The sequence below is a fragment of the Leptosomus discolor genome, chromosome 1, assembly GCF_034619465.1.
Source record: "Leptosomus discolor isolate bLepDis1 chromosome 1, bLepDis1.hap2, whole genome shotgun sequence".
Lineage (NCBI taxonomy): Eukaryota > Metazoa > Chordata > Aves > Leptosomiformes > Leptosomidae > Leptosomus > Leptosomus discolor.
The window spans coordinates 98,920,433-98,938,069 of NC_141391.1; positions in this window are offsets into that span (position 1 = coordinate 98,920,433).

Here is a 17,637-nt window from a genome sequence, read left to right on the forward strand (position 1 = left end):
GAAAGGACACGATGTGCCCCAGTTTCAGTTCCAACTGGACACCTGAAAATCCCATAGCAGCAACTAACAGACTCTAATCTGGAGCATTTCTGGAGCAGGTTTTTTTTAACATTGATTTATGCTCAGCATAAAAACATACAAACCTCTGAATAACAGGAATTCCAAGTTTCATTCACCTGTAAATATTTACTTATCTGTTCATATCTGTACAGATACAGCAGTCACCTTCCCTAAGTATTTACCCTGTACTTTTTTTTCAAGACATTCCTGTGCTGACAATAAACTTGTGCTTATATGAAAGGCTCCCTTTATTTCATGCTTTTATACAATCCAGCACTGTTGATAATCAAACACTATGATTAAAAAAAAAAAGTCTCCCCTTCCCTGAAAAATCCCAAGTATTTTAAGTGTGGATGAGTACTTTGTCTGGGAAGCAGGAAGACAATGTGTCAACAGACAAGTTACTATCCAAAAGCATTAACGTTTAGGGCAGAAAAACAGATGTGGCAATAAAAGTCTTTTGAGGGCAATTAATTCTTGAAATTAAGATGAGACACTTGTCAGACAATAGATCTGCTTGGTGTGAATAGTCTCCTCTCTTCAGCATGAAGAAGAAAAAAAATGTAGTAGAATGAGAATGTAATGAAATGATCTCCTAAAAACCACACCCCACAAAAGCATTTCCGTCCTTAGTAGTTGAAAAGTGCCCTACCACAGACTTCTTAGGCTTACTTTTTAAATGATTTTTTTCCTGCCCCCCCCCCTCCAGTTTTCCTCATTGTGGGTTAGCCCTGAAGTAAATAATTTCTACAAAGAGAGGTTTAGAAAACAATGGGGAGAAGGCGTGGCTTGTTTGGAAACTTAATGACACAGCTGGACACACTCAATATCAACAGAGATTTCAATGCACTTGCACAAGAAGATATTATGGGAAAGGTCTGCGCTGCAACTAGGTGAAATATTTCTGCTTGTATCAATAATGTATCATCATTACAATGGAAATAGCTCTCTACATCAGGTTCTACCTTACTGCATCAGGACAGACATTCATTATGAAGCCACCCTTGGCTGTGAGAAACAAGAGGTCACTTCTTTCAGCACCCCATTAGTGACTTGTCTACAAATACGTGCGCTCTGGCGCACAGCTGGTGTAACAGCCTTAGAGAGGATTACTTCATTTCAGAAGAAAAAGTAAGCTGTGTCTATTAATTAGATTCCTGTGGTGAAAGATTCTATTTTAAAATCTATGTATTTCATGCAAGTTACTAAAGGTTCTTCCTGAAAGACTTCTATATGGTGTGTGTGCAGACCATGCCCCCCCCCACGTTTTTGAAATAATTGTGTCGTTCCTGTGCCCTCCCCCCCCCAAACTTGGTATACTCAAACCAAAGTAAGAAAATCTCAAGAAGAAAACACAGACTATTTCAGATTCAAGTTAAAAATCCTAATTGTCTAAAAAGTCTAATTCTAATTATCCTGTTAACTCAAATTAATTAATGAATAAGTTTTTAATTGACCATCACTTCTTTAATTTTCTTCTTTCCTCTCCACACTGCTGCCCTCCCAAGTCTCTCTTTCTGTCTTCCCCACAAACATGCTCGTCATAAGACTTTTTCTGAGCACAGATGGGAGGGCTGTCACCTGCTCCATCAGGCCAAAGACTGTCATCTCCTCTCAGATTTTCTGAGCAGCCCACAGTCATGCCCCAGCTTTTGCCTCAGCTCCATCCTTGGCACCACCAGCAGGGTGACTGCTGCCTCTGCTCTGCCCACGCTGTCCCTTGCACTCCCTGCCCTGCCCCAAGGTAGGGATTCACGTCAAGGCTCAGTAACTTGTTGCTAACAAAAGTGGAAGCTCCTGCTCTCCTCCCTCCACGTGGCAGGTAGCCAGGTAGAGGACACCATGACTATTGGAGTGTGCAGGGGGAGGGCAACCAGGGTTTGGCCTGTGGGCAGTCACCTCTTCTTCTACTTGCTAAATGAACACCTGGTCTACTCCCTGCTATTTCTTAGTATGAGAAGCCCAATGGTCACATACAACTTGTAGTATTATTTAAGCATCATGTTCATCTTTACAGAACCTGATCTTGCTGCTGACTCTGGTGGGAGCCAATTCAAGTGTAATGCTGTATTACAAATATCCTCAAACCAAACGTAATTCAGCTTCTTGTTCATGTTCCCCATTTTGCATAACTAAACCTTATTTTTTGCTGTAGAATCCACCCAGTATGCAAGCAATTCCAAACTTTACAGAAACATAAAGCCTTTCCATGGATATTAAGACTTAGCTGGCCATCTACGTATCAGTGTCAGTGCCACTCCTGACTGCAGGTCCAGCTTGATGTTCACAACAGCAGAACAGAAGCTCCACAAAACTTGGGACGTGCCTCTGCAGAAAGGCAGTGGACCGTGTGGTTTGTAAGCCTAGTTCGCTCTGGGTACAAATCCAGATGCTAAGTGTGTGTTAGAGACTTGCTTTGGTTTCCATTGTTTTTTAACGGACAAGACTCTAGCCTTCGTTTGTCACAGGGGAGGCCTGCCAAAAAAAGGACCAAGCAGAGACAGTCACACACACTCAAGCTTGCAGAGGTCTCCAAACAATGGACTCAGCAGCTAGACCTCTCTCGGCCATCTCACAGCAACCTTGGCATGGCAGAGCAACAGCAATGACAGTTCAATGTCAACATTAGTTCTTCAACAGTTGATCTTTTTTGTAAGTTAAGCAAAGACTGTGGTAGGTGTGAAGATCATAAAGATATATGAAACTGAGGGGAGGGAAATGCAACAAGAGGCTAAGAAAAGACACAAAAAAGGAAATGAGAGGGCTAAGGCATGGAATGAGAGAGAGAGACAGCAGAGTCAGTCAGAAATAGTAGCAACCTAAAGGGCTAGCTGGTGAAGAAACCATTAAAAAATGCCACTAAAGACTAGATAAAAAAAAGATATCCTTGCTTCCTCCATCCAAGCTTCTTGATATCAGGGATTCTTCTACAGGGAGAGACAAAACAAAGACCTGACCTTAAAGCTAGTTAATCCTATAAAGGAGCTACAATTAAATCTACTGTCTACGAGGCCAGAGAGGAGTCTCTGGACCGAGACCCCCCTCCAAGCCACCAGCACTGTAGTTGAGGGAGAGCAGCAACAGGACACCCTGTCTTCCCAAAAAGCTGCCTTGTCTTCCCAAAGTGCGAGTGCTTTGGATAGAGCACATCTTTTGGAGGTAGGTGGTGTGCCAACCTCCTCTGCCAGTGCAATTAGCTGTGAGCCACCGCAGGGCTGCCTGCCTCCCAGCAGGAATCATTGCTGAGCTTTCTGCTGCAACCTGATGTTTGCTGAGGACTTTCAAAACATCCAGAAATGTGATAAATGATTTATCTTTCCCTAACACAGGTCAGCTCCCCTCCCACCTCACAATACCCCAAGGGCACAATTAAAGTCTTTCTGGATAACAGGAACACTCCCTGGAGTGCTAAGCACGCTGGAAAGATTGTTGGAGCATTTAGAAACCTAAAGCTTATCTACAACACCATACAAAGAGAGATCTGCTTCTGCAGACATCCTAATCTACAAGATTCTATTTAAATTCCAGCTAATTCCCAGTCCCACAGTGGGAATAAGAAAAGGCTGATTAGAAGTTGGGTGAATCAATATGTGCTGAATGGCCTAGAGAAGTAGGAACATTCATTTTGGCACTAATAAAACTGGGAAAGCTGTGGGTGGATGACTAAAAGGAACAAAGGGCTGCTTAACAGCATTGAGCTAGGGTAAAAAGGCCAGGAAGAAAAGCACTCATAAAACTTTATGACTAAGATCGGAATGAGATGAGAAATACACTGGAAGAAGCGTTGGATCAGGTAACACACCACTCAAAACCTACGGTGAGTCATGTCAACTCCTGCCTTTTAGGAGCAGGAGGTCTGCCTTGCTGAAAGGGTCAAGTTCCCCTCTTCAATGCCCCCGAGGAATGGCTGGCTTCCTTCAGTGAATTTGTGTGACTGCACAAGGGAGGTGCGACCTTACATTACAAAGCAAGATGAGCATGAAGGCATTGGAGCCGCTGGTTATTCCAAAGTAGTATTAAGAATATCAGCATTAGGAATAGGGGAAAAAATTACCCAGAGGAGGTTACACGGCATCAATGTGCCCTGAAGGACTCGAAACAAGAAAAGTGACAGCTTCAGCCTTCAGGAAGAGAGGCCGAGCATTCAACCAAGCCGGAAATGGAACGACCTGGGGCCAATGTTACAGCACTTTGTCAGGGCCTGTATTTCTTCTGCCCTTGCTTTATTTACCCTGTGGCTATATGGAGAACTTTCTCCTCCAAAGTTATCAATTTGCAAGTCTCATGAGTGTTTAACTTGCTTAATAATCTGTTTTTTTCCCCTAATGTACATTGAGCCACAGTCTCTGTTCATTAAAACCAATTTTCCTCTAGAAGTGTATCATGGTTTCAGTATTTTGAAACAGCAACACATGAGGTCCCATGGAGAGCTAGGGTGCACACTTACTAAAAAGATTACTGAAATATTCAAATAAGATTGTTTTCTATTACGTTTCAGAAGCAGTATTCAATATTAAAACCAAATACAGTACTGGAATAGACACCTAAAGGTGCTTGGGTTTGTGCCTTGATTGCCTTCTAATAGTTCTGCCTCTTCTCCCCCCCTTAAAACCTACAATCCAACAAACTTTGGCACTGACGTGTAGTAGACCAGAAACAACACTGAGCACAGATGTGTAATTCCAAGCTCTGTCATAAGGTCACTGTGCCCCTCAGAGCTTCCATCCAGGTTTTGATTGAAGGTTATTTACAAAACCCATTAGGAATACTAGTACTAGGCTGCTCTAACTACACAGAAAATAACCCACGTGATTTTTAGTTTTGGTGGGGTTTTTTGTTTGTTTTGTTTGTTTGGGTTTTTTTTTTTTGTTTAGTAAGGCTAGATTTGGGGTTCAGACACTGAACGACAGTCCTTGCCAACATGCTAATTTTCTGCCTGAAAGACTTTAAACATTTTCTCTTTCTACAGGGATTTTGAACTTCTGCTATCAACAGAACCCAAAAGGCAATGAACAGGATGAAATAGGTTCAGTGAAGCAGAGATAAAATTGGAGCGTTCCCCACACTTCCCACCACGTCCAGCAAGTGGAGGGAGAGTCACGAGACAGTAGCAGTAAAGTAGTGCTTGGGGTATTCCTAACCCTACAGCAAAAAAAATGTACCAAAAGACTCAGAAGAAAGCCTTCTGATTTCTGTATGACCTTTGTTGACCCAGGAGGTTTGCAAGTTCGGGTAAAATCTGGCTGCAAGCACTCACGCTTGGTTATTTTCAAACTAATGCTGATAAATACTGAGGTTCCTTGATTTTTCAAGTTCATTGATTATAACAGACCTATTTATGCTCCAAGTGAACATGAGATTCTTCACATCTATTCCTTCATCTGGCATTTAAGATGGACAGAGCGATCCATGTGCTTGCAAGGAGGGTAACACATCTACAGTGTACGTCAAAACATACTCAGGAGAACACGCTTACTTTCTTACACTTAAAGGCATCTCATTGTAGCATGGAAACACTGATGAGTGCTTTGCTACTGACACAGGTATGCTCTCGGGGCCAGAACCGACTTTCAGTGCTGTTTTGCGGGCGTGTGGAGGAGGAGGAAGCCCGCAGCCTTCCAAACCGCAACAGGCTGCTCCTGCTTTGTTTCCCACACCTCAGACTAAAACTCCGATGAGAAATTCTATCTTCTCAGGTCAAATTACTGACTGAGGACACCTAGTGGGGTTTTGCTTAAATAGCAACACCACAAAACCTTACTTCTATCAGAGAATATTTATTAAAAACCATTATTACCATTAAATCTCCTTTTAAAAAGAATTTTTTTTTTAATTCAGTTACTGATGCTATAGCAAAAATCGCATCCTATTTTCCCAGATGTCTTCTAAGCACACACTAATTCAGTTTCTTTCCCTTTCAACATTCTTTGCTTAGACTGGGATTTCTCAGAGTTTGAGGCCATATTTTGAAAGTGTTTCATGGGCTTAAACCCATCAGTAGAGTCAATCGCCATTAGCAAGTTCATCAGCATTACTGGTTAGAAGGGCTCTGTGGCCTTAACCACAAGCAGAGCTCCAAACTGCAGGGTGGCAACCAATAACATAAACTGGGGGCAGGTAGAACTTTTTCTTTTTAGCCATTCATAATGACCAGAGTATTATCCTGTCTACAGTAAAACAAACACTTGCCTAAGTCTCTTATTGTTGAATCACTAATATATTGAGCGCAAATATTGTTACTGATGCAGTTGGCAGAGTTTTTACAGAGGTCACTGTAAAAATAAGTTCACAATTTCTTTTTTTTTTTTTTGGAGCAGAAATAACAAGATGAAGACATTTTAGGATGCAGTCTGATCCTTGACAGATTTTTTTTTGTGTGTGTGTAGGTTAAAGCACTTCTATCCTTTGGATTTCCCCAAGCAATTTTGTTTTGGATTACTGCAACTGCATGAGAAATTTTTTAAAAAGCCAAAGTTAAATGTTGTGTGTTACTTTGGGATTCTCAGTCCGTCTTCTGCTTTAGTCCTGGAACAGAGCTTTTATTAGGTCAGAGCTCTGGTAAAGCTGCTGCCTGTTCTCAGCTCCTCCAGAGTATTGACTTAAAGCATTATCTGAAACCATATGACACGAGCAGGTAAACTAACAACTTTACTCCACTGCAGATTTAGTTTAAAAAAAAGTCACCAGACAGCCCCTCTTCAACATCTGAAGGATATGTGCCAAGTACCCACACTGTTCTTTCACCTAGATCATGCAGTGATTGATAACTCAGCCTGTGCTCCAGCCTGCCCCTTAATTGCCTTAAATACCTCTTTCATCATATTCCCTCTGCTGGTTCCCATGTTTGAGAGGCATACGCCAGGCAATGAAGATGTTTGATGGCTTCAAAGTAAAATAGAAGCAAATAGAGACACGAGAACCTCTTCCCACCCCTCCCCATCAAAGCTAAACATACTTCTGAAACATACTTGAGTTTAAGAACAGCTTGACTGGGGCGGGCCCTTTCTCCTCCTCTCTCTCCGATGGTAACACAAAGCCAACAGGTCCCCAACACAGCCAGCACCAACCTGGTCAGAGCACTCGGGCAGAAGATGAACAGAGAAGCAGCTCTAATATAGTCTAACAACAGAATTCACAATGGAAAAGTTGGGACAGTTTCATACCTCTTCCTAGTACGAAAACCCACGGGAAATTGGTAACTGGACCACTATTTAGTCTCTCTTTGGGTGAATTCACTGGAATGTGCAGGATAATTCACTGGTACAAGACAGCACTGTTAGGTCTTTTTGTTGTGTGAAATCAAATTGCTTTCACTTTAATTGCTGAGTATAGGGAGGGTGGAAGAGCATACACACACACACACTGAACACAGCAGTAAGAGGTGAAGGGATGAGCCACCACAATGGCACACTGAAGCCCTATGGCTAAAAGGCAGGGTCACGTCCCTGACTACAAGGCAAGCTCAAGATAAGGACACTGCTCCTTTTGGGATTTGAAGGATGACACACTTCCCATTCACTCGGGTGCTAGGTCAGCCTTTCTGAATGAGCTTATTTCCCTTCTGCCCACGCTGTGTTTGGTGCTGTCTTACTGAATGAACTTCCACTATCAGGTACTGACAGGAGCAGGCTCCATTGTTACCCCAGTTCTTCATTTCTCACCGAGAGATTTGCGTTACATTAACTGAGCACACAGTTCATGCTAGCAGAACGACGCTCTCCAGCCATCCATTCAGAATAACAAGCTATGAAATTCAGAACTTCAATACAAAAAGTAGAGGTAAGACAAGCTCATCAGAGCATGAATTAATACCTCCCAACACTGCTGAAAACCTTGAACACTAAGCACAATGCTGTTTCTCTGACTAGACATGCCTATTCACGAGATGTGTGCTTTTTGTACTGAAACAAGAGTCACAGCATTAAGCTATCACCAGTTTTCTTCCCAGCACCCAGGAACGCAGTCAGCTGTGCGACAGTAAAGCTCACCTATAATTATAGTACAATGCAAAACCAGAGATCTGCTGGGTTATCTCCTTTCCAGATTTAGTGTAGTCAATAGCTCTCCAAGACTTTGCACAGTCCTATCTAAAACACCTCCCCTCGGACAAAGGAACTTTTACTATCTCCCTCTTTGAAGACCAGGACTTTTCCACCACTCTCAGTGTTAGGCATGAGGGTCCTTCAGCGAAAAGTGGCAAGCCTTGCGCAGTTCCTTGTCCTGAGCAAGTAACGAATCATCATTTAAACAATATGGCCCGATAAGCAGTCATGGTCTCAACTTTTGCCCTGAGCCTTGGGGATTCTCCCTAAGCATCTGCTCGGCACAGGGCAGCGCCTGTAACAGCACTACCCTTTCCCCCAAAAGCGCGTGCACTTCAAATGCCTATCGCAATAGGAGACATTATCAACAGATAAGGAGCTGGGGAGTGAGGAGGATTAGCCTAATAAGGACCATGAATGCAAGGCAGTCTTGATGGTGGAAGATTCGCATTTTCCTGTGCTTGCAGTGGGTGTAGGCAACCTACAATCACCCCTCTGCGTCCTCCAGACACCACAGCTGGCCATTTGTGATCCCACGGAGTTTCATCATCAGGAAAGTCTCCTGACAGGCTGTTTTCTTCTCCTTCGCAATGCTTCCCTACCTGGCTTCGAAATTTAAATGCGCTGCCAGTTCTTACGATTTTATCACAACTGTCCCACGTTGTTGTTTTTTTAATTAAATTCTGAACTCCCAAAGGCAAGCAATTACGCAGGAATCTCAGGTTTCATTTTAAAAAAAGAAAATTTTCCAGGCCTCATAAATGCTAAGAAAAATCTTGAAAATGAAAAAATTATATTCTAAAGGTTAAAAATGTAGAGTGAGACACAGAAAACAAAACTTTTTCTTAAATGAGATCAAGACTGTTCATATTCTAAACTTTTCTTTTTTTTTTTAAAAAAAGAAAATAATTTTCCCCCCACCTGGAGGGAATAGAATAAGAGGGGATGCAGCTTGAATCACTGTCTGGGATTACTAATACTGAATTTTACAGTTAATTTGACAAATAAAACCTGATTAACCTAAAGAGGTCAAATAATCTCATGCACAAGGAGGAAGAACGATTAAAAGACTTGTTTATTGTTCTAATCCCTGTTATGAACGTCTCAGATTAATTGAAAATTAATTCTGCTTTGGTTTTGCTATTGTTTACACAGCACTGAGAACATCAGACACTTCACGAATGCTGGAGGCTGACTTAAATAACTGAAATATGAATACACGACCTTTATATGAGGGATGGAAGCTGAGCGTTCTTTAATTATGTTCTCCGACTGGTCCCAGGCTGTACCTTTTGCTAATCTGAATAGCATTAAGGATACAAAATGCAGGCTTTGTGGAGCACTGGCACCAGAGGAAGAGGCGCAGATTCAGGTCCACAATAGCTTTCCTGTTCCTACAGGACAGCTAGTGTCTTCACTTGCAAAACCCCTAAATATCATCAATTCCTTACACATGTCTTTGCTCTGTTACAGCCATATAAGCTCTCGCACAAATGCATCACTGATTACCTCACCTTACAAACTGTGTCAAAGAGTTTATCACGACCCTACAAGAGCACTAGTACACAAGGCATCAACCTGAATAAGCAGCACAAAAACATGCCCTTCTACAGGGGACCCAAAGTCCACAGCCTCAAATTCAGGCAATGATATCCCAGGCGAGAAAGTGGACAAACAGGACTAGGTGGGGAGAGTAAGTTCACACGCTGGTCTAGACATAGTGGCCACTAAGGAGTTTGGAATTTTATTTATTTATGTATTTATTTAATAAGATCCACTGAAGAGGCACATTTGCAAACTACCCTAGTACCTGAACCCCTTCAGCTCTGTAGCAATGGCATTCACTGTTTCCATGCATAATATCCAAAGGAGCAAACACAAAGCTGGTCAGATCAGAATTAGGCTCTCAAAATGAGACTCCATCAAGGGAATTCTCATCCAAGAGCTCCCTGAATAACATACAATTACAACCTCAGTGTTGCATTTATTGAGGATGGGGTGGTTTCTGTATCCCATTTCCCCGTTAAGCAGTCACGTACTAATATGCAAATACCAGACACTTGATGACAAAGGTACATGGAAAGCACGTGACATCCGCATTTCCATGACCCCTGTTGCAACTTCTTTTTTGTTTTATCTTCTCCAATCTACACAATTTAGACTGAAAAATTGGAAGAAAAAACACTTTGCATCCAGAGGCTGGACCACTACCTGCTTCAGCAGCCCAAACAGGGCTAACCCAGCCCAGCAGCACTGGAGCCCTCAGGATGGAGGACACTGCTCCTTACATCTCCCTTGCACTCTACACAGGACAAACTCTGGAAAGCCCATAAACGGCCCTCAAGTCTAGGCAAGGGCAAAGGCACTTTTCTTGAAGCTCAGGATCTGGACTAAGAACTTACATGTACCACTCGAGGAAAAAAAAAAAAAGCCCAGAGGAGGTATGAATCTCCTTTATATGGAATAATGGCAGGCAACAATGTGTTTGCCGTAGTTACTTGGGGACCCTCTAGTTTCCACTGCACCCCATCCTTTCCCCTACGGGCAGCAGCAGAAAGCAGCGGGTCCCCAAGGGCAGGAGTCCCTCTGCCTCAACCAGAGCACTTTGGGAGCAGCGCCCACGAACGGCACCCACACAGAGCAGCCCCCAAAGCGGGGGGGCAGAGCCCACCCTTCCCTGCCCATCAGCCCTCACAGAGCAGCCCCTCCGTTTTCCTGCCCAAAACGCCTCGCCCTCATCCACACAGGGCCGGGCTCGCCATGAAGGGCCACGGGGAGCCAGGCCGATCTCCGGGGAGCCAGGCCGATCTCCGGGGAGCCAGGCCGATCTCCGGGGAGCCAGGCCGATCTCCGGGGAGCCAGGCCGATCTCCGGGGAGCCAGGCCGATCTCCGGGGAGCCAGGCCGCTTCTGAACGTGTGTGAAACACAAACAGGAAGCGTAGCTGTTGGGTATTTTTAAATTTTTTTTTTTTTTTTTTTAAAAACGCCTGACTGGTTTGACGGGTTGTTTCGCACTCCGCCCCGGCAGCGGGGCCGGCGAGGGCACCGGCCCCTCGCGCCGCGGTACCGCACGGCGCCTACGGGACGGGCAGCAACGGCGCCGGGGCCCCGCTCCCGCCCCGCCCGCCGCAGGCCCATGGGCGGGCCGGCGGCGCCCCCTGCCGGCCGCGCCCTCCCTCCCTTCCCGGGCCGCCCGCCAAGGGTGAGCCGGCGGCCGCGGCCCCTCAGGCCGAGCCCAGGGAAGCGTGGCGGGGCTGGCCGAGGGGTAGCTGATCGTTCACAGGGTTTGTCCGGGGGTGAGGGTACCCCTACCTCACCCCTCGTAAAAATTGAGGTCGGCAGGCGGCGTTAGTGAGCCGCTACACGGTAGCGAGGAGACTCCTCCGTTTCTCCCCGCAGGGAGTACAGTTACTCCCAGGAGAGGGAGATTGCTCGTACAGCCACCCCCGGGCACAGGCAGCCGTACTCTGGAGTGGGCCTACAGGAACCCGGTCAGGCTCTCTGCCAGGGCCTCACCTTTACAAACCAAGCAATGCCAAAACAGCCGGTCAGGGTTTGAACCTCAAGCACATCTGCACAACACGCTTCCTTGCGGTGCTTCCCTTCAATTTACCCTACCTGGCGAGTGCACCAACTTTTGCACTTTTGTCTCTCACACCATGTTAACTAATGCTTCATGCCAGAGGAGCGAGGCTGAGCACTTACAGAGCACCCTGAATCCACCTGCTTTCCTTTGGCCATAGCAGCCCCCTTCCTATAGCCACCAACAGGCCTGATCACTGGAAAAAAAAAAAATTTCCTTTTACTAAAGCAAAACTCAACCCTTTCACTGACCCTTTTGTTTTGAAAGCAGAGCACCCACAGGCAGGTTCATGGTGAAAGGACAAAAAACAAGACCAAGCAAACAAGACCAGAAGCTGCTTTCATTCTCACCTGCTGTCCTATGGACTGTCTCTCCGAGATGAGGCCTCTCCTGACGCAGATCTATAGTAATCACATCTCTTAGCCCAAAAGGCATACCACCTTTTGTAGAACAGCTATATACATGATCAAAAGCAGGAAAAGAGGAACTCTCTGAAACCTGTTTGCTCCCTACCTTACATGGATTGCACAAGCATTGAAAGAGAGATGCTAGCCACCTGGGAAGCCTTTAAAAACCACAGCCTGCTCTGCAGAAGAAAGTGTTTTCAGCTGTGTTATAGGGCAAGTCACGAGCTTGAATAGGGGATTGCTGCTGCAGGGCAATTTTTATTTTCTACAATGACTTGGATAGGCCTTTTACAGTCGGGGAGCAAGTCACGACAGCTTTCAGGGTTGTGAAAATTAGCATGTAGAGATACAGTGTGTGTCCCCTCCATGCATGCTGCTCCAGTGCATGATCTCTCCTGATAGAGAAATTAATGGGACTTAGCTAGCACGAATGGAGAAGGCAGCAGCTGGGAACTTTCTGTGGCAGGCAACCGGTGTGAAGTGGCACCACAACAGGCCCTGCTGCTTCCAAGCAACTCTTTTAAAGCAGGAGGGCTATGATTTCTTCCAGATGAGCTGAAACATTGTCCAAAGTTAGAGAGATGGTGAGAGGTGATGATCCCAGAATAGCAGACTGCAACTAACCAGGTATCATAATGGTCCACAAAATGTCACTTACAGCAGTTTGGGTTTTTGTCTAGCCAAAGACTGATGTTGGTTATGCGTGATAAAGTCTTTGGTCTGTGACCTTTCAGTACAGATAGGTCAGATAGCCCCCTCATCTGAGAAGTTACAGCCCTGCTGTGGGCAATGGCTTAATTCCCCTGTTCCAGACCTGCTCAAGTTGGAGCCATTTCAGTCTCTTGTTGTACCCTTCCTCCTTCTCTGCATTGCTTCACAGCCACCCTGTTACGTGTACACATCCTTTTCCAGTTTCTGTCTCCTTTGAAGCATCTCCCTTTTAATTGACATGCTGCTCCTCCACAAAACCACCTTACACACAACTTTGCTCCCCTTGAACATTTCTCCTGGCCTTCAGATGAAACTTGCTACTTGCCCCTCGGCCTCCCTCTACCATCTCTGTTGTTTCAAGTGCCTCAGTCCCCAATTCCCCTCGTCTCCTACTCTCTCTACAGTACCTGTGGAATTGAAATACGTGGGGCATGAGTTATTTAATTCTGAGATGAAGGGTTTGTTTAAGACATCAGATAACTAGATTTTAGTCAGATGAGGGCAGCGTTACAAAACATGTTGATTCCAAGTGCCACATTTCACTGCTCCTCCTCCCTGTAACAACTACTTACATCCCAGATTTGCGTTCTGAAATTATCTAGGCTGAAAAGAAATAAGCTAAAAAAAAAAAAAAAAATGTAGAAAATGAGAGATTTATGCCAAATAATTTCAGAGATCCAGTTTACATCAGGGCCACACTGACATTTGTGCAGAGGAAGCAGCAAATGCTGTGGCCGGGGAGTGAGCAGCCAAGGGCAGGAGAAGTTTCTCAAGCAGATCATCTCTGCCAAAGGCAACGTGTTCTGCAGCCAAAGATTTCTGCACTTCTTTTTAGTCCTGAAATATGGAATTGAATTGATTTGCCCCCCACTGCACATTAGAGTTACTTTGTGCATACATTACTCTTTTATCTTACTGTCTAGCCCCTTTCACTTTCTTCTTCCAAACTGGTTGCCACAAATCTTTGGACCTACCATAGAATGGTAATTTCTTTCTTTGAATAGGCAAGTGACAAAGATGGCAATTCCTGCCTCAGTGTAGAGGCAGATGCCAACTTGAGGAGGAAAAATGGAAAGTCCTCTCATCAAATCTAACTGAAAGCGGTATTTGCCAAGGTAGGAGTAAAGTCATGTCAACTTTCAGGGGCATCTCTTTTTTTAAAAAGCCCATTTATGACTTGGAGTTCATTTTCAGTGCAGTATGCTGAGAAGCAGCTATGGAATTCCCCATGGTGGTAATATAAACATTTCATGGGGAACATTTTTCTTTCCTGGGTTAATTCAGGCTGAAGATCTTCAATTCTGCCAGTCTAGTTCTCAAGTGGGTTATTGTACAGATACGGAACCAAAAAATTCTAAGAATTGCCCCCCAAAACAATGGGTAATTGGAACATAAACTGAGGAAAATGATACTATATATGAAATGAAATAACAATGTATTTGTTAATTGGAGGAATTTTTACTTAATAGTTTGCCCATAGGCAGAAAGTGCTGTCTGTAAATTACAAATTGGCGATTGATTAACAATATCTCCTCTGTGAAATACCGTATTGAGAGAATTTCTTAACAATTTCTCAGGTAGTGGTCTGTTTGCAGTGGTGCTGGCTCCAAGGGCTGCCCAACGCCTCTGCAGTTGCTAGGGAACTACTCCGTAGCTCAGAGAAGTGCAGCCCTCGCCATTGTTCTGCTGTCATTCACCTGCACGGTGACATCATTTGGGGTTTATAAACATTCATGCAGTTTGTGTGCTTTCAGAAAAACAATTATTGATTGAATGCTGTTTGGTCTGCAGATTGTCCCCAGGGTGTGTACATCAAAGAAATAAAAGTGAACCTGGTTTGGATGCAAAATCCTAAAGTGATGCTGAAACTACTACACCTTCCAGCTACTCTGCGTGTGCAGAATTTGCACTCCTGCTCAACTTCATCTGCTTTAAGCTAAACAACACTATGGTTATTTCCTTGGAATTCCTGGGAGGGAGGTTTGGCTACTGATCTTTCCCAGCACTCTCCTCTCGGCTTTCTTCAAACGTGCTCGATCAGTTCCTGAGGTGTTGAATGCAAAACTTCAGCCTCATCAATGATAAAGCAGGGAGGAAGGTTTCCTTCCCCCATTTGAAGGCAATGCTCTTATTTATACTTCCAAACTGTGTTTATATTTGCACTAAAGAATGACATTGCTGACTGATGCTCAGCTTTTGACTTCCTATACACTAGAAGTCTTTTCCACAGAATTTGCCACCGTTCTGACAGTGAACTACTGAAAACTGCTCTTGGGGCATGGCTGTCCAAGCCAGTTTTCACTCTCACTTTGCTACAGTAGATTTATCAAGATTAAAATACTTTACTGACTTACCTACAGAAATGTAATCAAATAAATGATTAACAATAATGCAATTATGAAATGAAATTGTCACAATTAAGCAATGCTGTGTCTCTGTCTGTTACCCTACAGCAGGATATTACCCTTAAAAAAGAAGAAAATAAGAAACTGTAGCATTCAAACTGATTTCAAAAGCCTTGCTCAGGTTAGGACAGAATGCCAAAAGGGGGGAATCGGTCCCAAGTGCAGGTGTCTTAAACTCATGTTGTTGACTAAGACTCCACTACACAATGAGCAGTATTGGGAGGGCAAGTCATCTCATCCTAATGTAGAAGCTTAGCTCACATGAAGTCATCTACACTCCAGGAACCTGAATTTTGGCATCTGTATCTGGAATCATGTCCTATCTCTGTCATTCTCTCTGACTGTCTATCTGTCTGTCTCTGTCTGCCTTCTCTCCTCAAAGCCTGTTTCCCAGTCACTGATGGAAATGAGACTGATTTGTCGTGCAGAAGATCTCAGACTTGCTGAGTTGAAAGGTGGGATTCTCTTTCCTAAATTCCACTCCTGTTCCCTGAGAATGCCAGGCAAACTAAGCCAGCACCCAGATAGAAAAAGCACAAAACCAGCAACAGAAACACCTCGAGCTGATGTGTTTTGTTTATACACATACTATCCCATTCTTCTTGCTGAAGAACCTTCCTTTTGTTCAAATCTGGAGCAATCTCCAGTGCAGATGCAAAGGGCTGCAGTGTGAAGGCAGGGGAGAAGGTGGAGAAATGTAAATCCCCAGTTAACCCTCTTCTCTGATTAGTGTTACTGGGAAGGGGGAGAAGGGGGAGGGAAGAGGCTGTGTAGGTTGGAGCAGGAAGCAGGATTTGTCACCTCAGCTAGAATTTAATTCCATTAACCATTAGCTAAGGGGAGAATCCAGGTGCCTCCCTTGGCTATAGGAGGTCTCCAGAGTCACAGAAAGAGGGGCAACATAGGCCCCAACACAGTTATGTCTCCACAGCACATGGGTATGGCTCCACACACAGCTGGGCAGAACTGAGAAAAAGAATGGCATATTGAAAATTTTATAGCTGTTTTTTCCTAATATTTCTGTGTTATTATATGTTTGTAGTTAATATCTGCAGCTATTTTTTATAGCTAACCTGAAGTTTAAGATAACATGTTTCACTCATTCTTATGCTTCAGAGATTATTAACCGTCCTACTTGTTCTCCCAGTTGTGACCATAAAATTGAGCAACACAGAAGGAAAGGGAGAAAAATGGAGCGGACGCAAAAAGGCCAATGCTAATAGTACAGAAAAATGTGATAAATTATAAGAAGATACCTCTAAGCTTTTTTACCCATTCTCCCACACATCGATTTAGATTAAAATATGGGGGAAAGCAAGGCTTGATGGAATCCCATCTTCTTGAGACAGAGCACTGCCTGCACAGCATTTCTAGATGAGATGTGCTGACATAGGTCCTGTTGATCAGTAACTGCTTGTTGGCAGACTGGCCATGTTGGTGCCATGCAAACACCACAGCACAGGTTTGTGTAATACAGAATCACACAGAATGTCAGGGGTTGGAAGGGACCTCAAAAGATCATCTAGTCCAACCCCCCCTGCCAGAGCAGGACCACCTATAGTAGGTCACCCAGGAATGCGTCCAGGCAGGTTTTGAATGTCTCCAGAGAAGGAGATGCACGTTGTTAGGCCAAGTAAAGCCAAATTTCTTCACTCCCTATCTTTCCCTTTTTTCCTAGAAGACCCAGCTGTTCCTTATACATATAAAAGATAATCTATCTTCCCCATCTTGGTGTCTGGATGCTGTATTTATTGCATTTATCCTCACAAAACCAGGCAGGCAACTACTGTCTGCTCCCATTTAATAGCTGAGAGAAGGAAGCCAAGAAAAAATGAGGTCAGGTCTTGTAGAGACAAAGTACTCAAATCCAGATTTTTAATACTGCTGAACCCCCTCCAGGCACCCATCAGCTGCAGTCTATCCCTCTGTACCTCTTAGCTACATGATCTGGAGCCCTCAGTCATGCCAAATTGCAGAGCTGCCCAGGGGCTGTCCCCTGACGGTCTCATGCACGTGCTCCCTGGGCCAGACCACACTGTTGAAAACAATCAGCTCCAGAAAGCAGGTACCCCCAGGCAGTGAGATGGGCTACAGGTTGGGAAACACTAGCTGGGACATGGACAGGAGAGAAGACTTCAGTCCACCTCCCATCTGATTTGTGGCCATAACTTGAACGTGGATCTTCTCTGTGCCAGGATGGTGATTATCGTACGGGTATGAAGGGTGCCCATCCTCGTATCAGTGACCTTCCTTAGGGACACCTTTACCCTCATGCCCAGTGTTTCTTTCTTTTAGACTCATGTAGAGTCCAGAAGACTCCAGTTGTACCTTCCTTCCTTCCCGGTTTCCTGTTAAAATGAAGACAAGTGGTAAGGGGAAGAGAAAGCTCAGGCAATACCTTACCACCCCTATGAAGGAGTACCTCAGC